This window comes from Mus musculus, chromosome 6 (genome assembly GCF_000001635.26).
Source record: "Mus musculus strain C57BL/6J chromosome 6, GRCm38.p6 C57BL/6J".
NCBI lineage: Eukaryota > Metazoa > Chordata > Mammalia > Rodentia > Muridae > Mus > Mus musculus.
This window is the reverse complement of record NC_000072.6, coordinates 30986829-30996301: the sequence shown is the minus strand read 5'-3', so window position 1 is coordinate 30996301 and position 9473 is coordinate 30986829.

The following is a 9473-nucleotide window of genomic DNA, read 5'->3' as shown; positions in this document are numbered from 1 at the left end:
ATCTCAAACATTGGAACAAGAAGCTGTAAAGTTGAAGTTGCCTTGGATACCCACAGATTTTAGGGATGCCAGAGCTGTGGGATATTTGGTGAGGAAAGCTACTAATGGTGAGTGGAACCAGCCCAAGAGAATGAAGTTTGTTGGAATCAACAAAGCTGAAAGGATTTGGAAATCTGAAGAACACTTTTTTTTTTTTTTTTGATTTTTCGAGACAGGGTTTCTCTGTATAGCCCTGGCTGTCCTGGAACTCACTTTGTAGACCAGGCTGGCCTCGAACTCAGAGATCCACCTGCCTCTGCCTCCCGAGTGCTGGGATTAAAGGCGTGCGCCACCACGCCCGGCTTGAAGAACACTTTTATATCAGACATGGAGATGCAGAGTTTGGAGTTTGTCCAGCTGATTTTTTTTGTCTTGCTTTGGTCCAGTATTTCCTCACTATGACATTTTGGAATGGTATGTATAACCTGTGATGTTTACAATGTGTGATCTGCTTTTGATTTTGGTTTTATTGAGGATTACAGTTAAGTGACTGGATGAATTTCAGAAGAGACTTTGAATTTTGAACTTTTAACATTGTTGAGACTTCTATAGATGATGGAACTTTTGAAGTTGAACTAAATGTATTTTGCATTATGCTATGGCTAGGTGTGGTCCCCATAGACTCATGTTTGGACAAGCTTACAGGGGCAAGCGAGTAGAATGTGATATGTGATGGTTTGAATATGCTTGGCCCATGGGAAGTGGCACTATTAAGAAGTGTGACCTTGTTGGAGTAGATGTGGCCATCTTGGAGGAATTCTGTCACTGTGGGAGTTGGCTTTGAGGTCCAATGCTCAAGCTCCACCCAGTGCAGAGACAGTTTTATTCTGCTACCTTCAGTTCAAGATGTAGACTCTCAGCTCCTCCAACACCATGCCTGCCTAGATGCTGCCATGATAAGAATGGACTGAACCTCTGAAACTGTAAGCCAGGCCCAATTAAATATTGTCTTTGGTAAGAGTTGCTTGGTCATGCAATAGAATGCAAACCAAGACAGTGGGGAGGTTGCAAGGGCAGAGGACAGATACAAGGGAATGGGGAGATGAGTGGGACTGGGGCACATGGTGTAAAACTCATAATCAATAAAAAGTTGTTTTCTTTTAAAAAGAAGTGGATAGTGGCATATGCCTATAACCCTAGCATTCTAAAGCTTAGATAAGAAGATGACAAATACAAGTTCAACCTGAACTACACATCAAGATTCTACCTCAAAACAAAACAAATCCTTCCATTTTTCATATTATATGCAATCAGAAACATCAAAAGAAAGTACTGGTCTTAACATAAATATTAAAACTACCATCGCCTGTATGACTTTGGGATTAACCTAGCTGGGTGACAGGAAATAAATGACAGAGAAGCTGGGTTTGGGTGGGCCATGCACTCGTATGGGGTGTAGCAGCAGCTGCACAGAAACACGTTGCATTTATTATCCCGTGTATATAAGGAGGATCAAGGTTAACTAATGGCCAGGAAGCCACGCAGGGAGCCCAGTCTCAGGTTGTAGTCATCCAGGAAGAAGTGATGGTTGGTGCTTTGCACACAGCGGTTTTAACTGAAGGCCAACCATTCTTCAACATCCTCACTCGAACCTGGGGCAGACAAATATACATTCACTCCAGACTTCATATGCTCCCCACATGAAAACTATTCTAGAACGTGAAGAAGAAAACATAACTTAAAAGTTTTAGTTGCATTTTTAGAAAAAAAAAACCAGCTATCTGGTGCCTTAACAAGTAAGGGCATATGAAGTGTGGATGGTGAAAGGCTCAGAAAGATAATCAGACACGTAGATGCAAAAGAAAGCAGCCATGGCTAAGCTACTCACATAAAGTGGATGGGGAGTGAAAAGCTGTAAAAGCGAGGCGAGTTAAGCTCGAAATATAATGAAAATGGAATCATTAGGAAAACATAACAACTTAGAATACATGTTTCCAACACTGGATCTAAATGTATAAGCCACATAATGGAGCTAAAACAAAAAAAAAATCAATACAATAGCATCCTTGCTTATTCTACTTACAATGATGATAAAGAGATGGTTAGGTTGGGTTCACCTCCCCAGCACCCACACACAAGCCAGGTGCAGAGATGCTGGCCTGTAATTCCAGCGCTGAGTAGGAGGAGACAGGGGGATCCTTGGGGCTTGCCTGTCAGAGATAGTTTTGCTGATTCAGTGAGCCCTAGACCTGATGTGAGATTCTGGTCCAAAAAGGTGAAGTGTGCAGGAGGAAGATACATAACAAGGACTTCTGATTTTCACATGTGTGTGCCCCCCCCCTCACACACACACACACACACACACACAGCAAGGATACTATTGTATTAGGTCCATTATGTGGCTTATACATTTAGATCCAATATTGGAAACATATATTCTAAGTTGTTACATTTTCTTGATGATCCTGTTTTCATTATATTTCCAGATTAACATGCCTCATTTTATGGCTCTGGAGAGAGAGAGAAAGAGAGAGAGACAGAGAGAGAGACAGAGAGAGCACAATGAGAAGACACTGAATTTTACTATGCTGTACACCAAACATACTTAGGACATGTAATTCACCTAGACATGTGTGAGCTCCACCCAGAAGGAGAAGCATACACCCATACAGTGACTTGAACACACATGTCGTTTTATACACCGTAGTCCAGAACTAAAACAGCCCAAGGGCCCATCAACAGCTAGACACGTGGGATACACAGTGAAATATGTATGCAACAGGATGGAAGGGGGTAGCTCTGGCTATGTCCCAGACATGTTGAACAAGAGAAGCCAGACACACACTGTAAAGTTCCATTTTTACCCTGTTTTCTAGAGTGGGCAAAGAGGATAAATCTATTAAATCTATGGTGAAGAAGAACGTTTTAGAAATGGCTTCAGATCAGGATGAGGCAGGGATTGCCAGTGACTGCAGAGCAGGTAGGAGTTTAGGGGTGAGGAGAGGAAGGTGGTGATGAGGGGACTAGCTCACTCTTAACTAATCACACTCTGGTTTAGATGGACACTCTATTAAATGTCAATCTTGTTTTGATAAGGATGATTTTTTTCCAACATAATATTTTTATTGATTCTTTGGGAGTTTCACTTCATGCACCCAGATCACACTCATCTTCCAGTCCTCCCATGTCTGCCCCCACACTGTTGTAAACTCTTTCCTCCAAAACAAAAAACACAAGTCCAATTTATGTTTTTGCTATACTCACTGGAGCATGGTCAAACTCTCAGTGGCCCTTAAATAGAGCTGAGTCCTTCTCCACCTCCACTCCCGCCAGAAGCCATCGACCGTGGAGAGCTACACTTGAGCATCCTCATCACACATTTTAAGAGTTCTCTTTGAGGGCTTCCTGTTTAGGCTGCTACTTTTTGGGGGTGGGGTGGGACCGTGGAGAGCTACACTTGAGCATCCTCATCACACATTTTAAGAGTTCTCTTTGAGGGCTTCCTGTTTAGGCTGCTACTTTTTGGGGGTGGGGTGGGAGTAAGGGCTGTCACAGACACCTTCCCTGTGCCTCTTTCTCAATTGTGTATGAACAATCAACACTATCCCTGCAAAGTTATCTTCTTGCTCTTTACAGTCAACCGGAGTATGGAACATGAGCTTCTCCATGGTTTCTGGCACCAGCACAGACCATGAACACTCCACAACACTACAGACTTAGGCAAGGCCCTCGGAGGTAGCCTGAACCACAGACATCACCATGGTCCCCGGCAGCAAGATAGGCCACTCTCATCAATATGGCTCCCAGTGGCAGCATGGCCCTCGGATGATTTATTTATTTATTTATTTATTTACTTATTTATTTATTTATATTACAAAGAAGTCAAATTACATTGCTCCTTAGAATTTTCTGTGTCTCCCTTTCAGTGAGCATAAAAGCTACGGTTCTTACCCTGGCCTTCAAGGCCCTTCACAACGTGCATCTTTCCTCTCTACCTCCCAAACACGTGCTTATTCTGTCCTACACAATGTGACTTCCACATGTCCCCAGACAACTAGGCTGCCACCTCAGAGCCTTTGTGGCAGCCCTGATCCTCCCGTCTGGAATGGTTGCTTCCAGAAGCCACATATTTCTTGCCCTTCTTGGGAAATCTCAAGTTCCAACTGACCAATGAGTCCATCTTAAGAACCCTATTTGAAAGGACATTCTTTCCTTCCATTCTGAACATTTGCTATTTGTTGTCATTAATTCTTTCTAACTGCTGGGATTATGTTGTAATAGTCATGTGCAAAGGCAATTTGTCTTGTATACTAAATATGGGGTGGTCTTTCCCTTGAGCTCAACTTCTATCCTGGAGAAGTACCTGCAAGTGTCCCCATGGAAACCTGTGTCGGGGTGCTTTACTGTCTAAAGCAGGACAAGGCTAGAAATGATTATACATTTAAAATTTTTTACTTGTCATTATTATTGTGTATATGTGTATGAGGGTCTTGCATGTGGCAGCACACACTTCTAGGTGATGGGACAAATTTGTGGCATCAGTTCCCTCCATCCACTGTAAGGTTGATTCCAGAGAACAAACTCATTAGGCCTGTACCACAAGCAGCGTGTGCCTTTAGCGGCTGAGCCATCTTGTGGATCCAAAAACTGGAAATAACTCAAAAATCCACTAGCAGAAGAATGAGGAAATGTATTGATCATATCCATACTGTGAAGTTCCTTCCAGAGTCTAAACAGAATGGGCTGTTTTACTAACATGAAGTAATCTCCAAAACACTATTTATTGAGTGAGAGATAAAAACTACATTTTTAAAACCAGAATGCAAAGAACAGACTCTGTATCATTATCATTATGCAGACTAGTGCAAGGAATCTTTTGAGATGAACAGTTCTCCCTGCTGACTGTAGAGATGACAACTGTGTGATAAGGGTGTGGTGTGGAAGAACTATACATGTGCTATAGTCACACCAATGTATGCCATGACTACATGCAACCTGGTACGATCTGAGTAAGTCTGTGGGCTGTGCCAATGTTAGTGTTCCAGTTTTGGCACTAAACCATAATTACATAAACTGCTGCCAGGAAAGGAAGAGGTCTGAGGGGCGCTCTGATCCATTTCTGTAGCTTCTTGTGGACCTGCAATTATTTCAAAATGTAGCCAGTTAAAGAAATAGAAAATAAATCTTGATGTATTTGAAAATTCAGTTTTGTGAAACCAATTCTCCCCAAACCTTATATGAAAGAGAAAAACAAAAGCAGAGAAGAAGGTATCACAGGAGTCCTCTTGCCTCAGAATGAAGGACAAGAATGTGCTCTGGCCAGCATGGAGTTTATAACGCTACACTATAAGGAAGTGTGGCACAGGAACAGAATAGGAAGTGGAACAATGAATATCAGAACAATTGATTAATCACTATAAAGTAGACAGAGAGGCTAGGCTATTCAATAAACTGTGTGTTTTTAAAATAAAAGTAGGAGCTAGGCATGATGGTATCCACCTCCAATCCCAGCACTCAGGAGGCAGAGGCAGGCAGATGTCTAAGTTCAAAGTCAGCCTGTACTACATAGCAAGTTCATGGACAGCCAGAGCTACATAAAAAATACCCTATCTTTTTTTTTTTTTTTTTTGTTTTTTTGTTTTTTTGTTTTTCGAGACAGGGTTTCTCTGTGTAGCCCTGGCTGTCCTGGAACTCACTTTGTAGACCAGGCTGGCCTCAAACTCAGAAATCCACCTGCCTCTGCCTCCCAAGTGCTGGGATTAGAGGCGTGCACCACCACACCCGACCCCTATCTTTTAAAAGAAAAAAAAGTTAATGAAATTAAACTTCTGCCCCACACCAAACACAACACTCAATGATCAGTTATGATCACATTTACAGGAGTCAAAAAACAAAAACAAAAACAAAAAATAACAAAAAACAATATCAGTAAAAGAAAGGAACACAGAACTTAATAGAATATACAAGGGAGAATTAAATAGACATTTTAGAACAAGAAAATGAAATAGTCCACTCGGTGGATGAGTTCAGCCGCAGAATGGGGAAGAGAGAGAAGAGCCTGTGACGCTGAAGACAAGAATGACTACTACATATTTAAAGAATCCGCACTACGGACCTGGAAGGGGAGCCCACAGCCACCACTTTACTAAGCCAGCATCCCAACTATGTTCTAAATATTTGTCCTTATATTCACAGATATGTATAGATCTCACCCCTCATTTAAAAACTTCTCTTTGCAACAGGTGGAGACCACTACAGAGAACCGCCACAATCAAGAGCTGACCTGTAGAGCCCAGTCCCAGCTGAGACACTTAAAACATGACTCCTGCAATCTAAGTCTCAGGAATCGTTACAGAAGATGGGATGGAAAGATAGTAAGAGCCAGAAGATTAGGGAGTTTGCTGTGAGATTGTGTGCCCCAGGAATGTAGGGAGTACAAGCATAAAATCTTACCAACATTAAAAAGAAAAGATTTCACACTGATTCCATCCAGCAAGCTGGAATTATGAGGTCAGTTTTCCCATAACAGCAAAACACAACAGAAAGAGGACCATGATGGCAGATTTGATACTAAAATGGAAATAAAGCATGCCCTATGACTAAGGGAGAGGGAGAGCTTTACAGCTGAAAAGTCAGTGTACTCCACCATATTCATAGGTTTAAGAAAAAAAATCACACAATTATATTTCTTTGTTATATTGTTATATACTGTTATAGCAATATAGCAATGCTGTGGCAAGACACTATGAGCAAGGCAACCTTGGAAAAAGAAAGCTTTTAATGAGGGGCTTGCTTACAGTTTTAGAGGGTTAGTTCATAATCATTATTGTGAGATGCAGACAGGTATGGTGCTGGCCATCCTGATCTGCAGGGAGAAAGGGGGGGAGAAAGGGGGAGGGGCGAGACAGGGAGGAGAGGGAGAGGGGGAGATGGAGGAGGGAGAGGGAGGAGGGAGAGGGAGGAGGGAGAGGGAGATTATCAAGCTGGTACCCAGCTAAAAGTCTCACTCCTGCCGACTAGCATTCATGGTCTTGGAAGGTACTCTGCACACCGCTGGAGGTGAAAAATAATCATCAATATCACCTAGCTGCAAACCCTGCAACCTATTGCAGAGACCTACCGGCAAGATACACAGTTGCAACTGTGGCACAAATGTTACAGGAGTAACCAACCACTTTCTGCTCCGATTTAAAAGCCACTCCAAGAGGTTGGTTCTATACCTAAAGTAACCAAGAACATGAAACTAAATAGATCATGGGCCCTAGGGGAAAACCAATATCTAAAATAAAAGAACATGTCAAAAAATACCCTATTGCTATACCCATAGATCAGTGCATCACCTAGTCTTCCTCAGAAGACTTCTTCTTTGTATAGACTGTAATTAACACAGAGACCCACAACTGGCCAATGTGAAGAGAGGGAGAAATGTTGGAACACTCAGTCCTAAGTGGAATGTCTTAATCAAAGCTGCTGTTCAAGGCTCAGGGAACTCTGTGGAAGAGGAGGCAGAAAGATTGTAAGAGACAGAGGGGATGGATGACTCTGAAGAAACTGTCATCTAGATACAACAGGACAGATGCCCTGACAGGGACCCGTGGCAGCATGCACAATGCCTGTACAGGTTCAAGACAAATTACGACCCCGTGTTGAGAGGGAGAAGTAGCCATGAGCTTCCATCCCTAACCAAGATGCCATCTGTGACTGATACCTGCTTGCAAAGGAAAAATTAGTTTTCTTCAGTGGACTCTCACTGAGTGTATTAGCTATACTTCAAGTAGGTGCTGTGCTGGGGAGTTGTTGGCCAACATAGAACTAACTCAATTCGGATGTGAGATGGGGGGTGGGGGGACCTTCTAGAAAGTCCCTGAAAGCTGGGATGTGAGAGGCTCCCAGGACTAAATGGGGGTGACCTTAGCCAAAATGCCCATCAGTGAGGAGAGGGAACTTGAGGAGATCACCTCCAATAGATAGACAGGACCCCCAGTAAAGGGATAGGGACGGTACTGGCTGGTTTTGTGTGTCAACTTGACACAAGCTGGAATTATCACAGAGAAAGGAGCTTCAGTTGAGGAAATGCCTCCATGAGATCCAGCTGTGGGGCATTTTCTCAATTAGTGATCAAGGGGGAAGGGCACCTTGTGGGTGGGACCATCTCTGGGCTGGTAGTCTTGGGTTCTATAAGAAAGCAAGCTGAGCAAGCCAGGAGAAGCAAGCCAGTAAGGAACATCCCTCCATGGCCTCTGCATCATCTCCTGCTTCCTGACTTGCTTGAGTTCCAGCCTGACTTCCTTGGTGATGAACAGCAGTGTGGAAGTGTAAACTGAATAAACCCTTTCCTCCCCAACTTGCTTCTTGGTCATGATGTTTGTGCAGGTACAAACATTAGTTGTACCTGACTAAGACAGGTACACTAACTCACCTTCAAAAATTTTGACACAGAATTGTTCCTGTCTAAAAGAAATGCAGGGACAAAAAAATGGAGCAGAGACTGAAAGAATGGCTGACAAGTGATGGGTCTAACTTGGGATCCATCCCACAGGCGGCCACTAAACCTTGACACTATTACTGAAGCCATGTTGTGCTGGCCGCCAGGAGCCTAGCATGGCTGTCCTCTGAGAGGCTCTACCAGCAGCTGACTGGGACAGATGCAGATGCTTACACCCAACCATTGGACTGAAGTTGGAAACCCCTATGGGAGAGTTAGGGGAAAGATTGAAGGAGCTGAAGTGGCTGGCAACCCCATAGGAAGAACAACATTGTCAACTAACCCAGACCCCTCAGAGCTCCCAGAGACTAAGCCACCAACCAAAGAGTATACGCAGGCTGGTCTGAGGCCCCTGGCACATAAGGAGAAGACTGCCTTGTCTGGCCTCAGTGGGAGAGGATGCACCTAACCCTGAAGAGACTCTGATGCTCCAGGGAAGGGGGCTTCCCAGGTGTGTTGGGGAGCATCCTCTCAGAGGCAAAGGGGAAGGGATATGGGGTGAAGAAATCTGGACAGGGGGACTGGGAGGGGGATGTAAATAAAAACTTTAAAAATAAATAAATAAAAACTAACTCAATGGTATTCTCATATATTTTCTGTCTCATATTGCTTTCTTTGAGCAGTTTTTTTCTTTTCTTGTTGGTCTTTTGTTTACATATCTTGGCTTCTGTTTTTGTGATTTGGCATGTGAACATTTGTGTGTGTGTGTGGTTTTGTTGTTTGTGTTTTAAAGGGAGAGAAAAAAGCCAGGGATTGAACAGGAAGGATCTGGGAGGAGTTGGGTGAGGGGAAAAGTATGATCAGAATATATTGTAAGAGAAAAAAAATTTAACTAAAAAAAAAGACTAATAGGGGGGAGAGAATAAATAATCCAAGCAACCATAGAAGTGACCGGCAAAATTTCAGAGTTTAGTAATCCTCTCTCAGTAATAACTCTAACTGTAAATGGCCTCAACCTCTCAATAAAGATATGAAGATTAGCTGACTGGATTTAAAAACTAGATCCAGC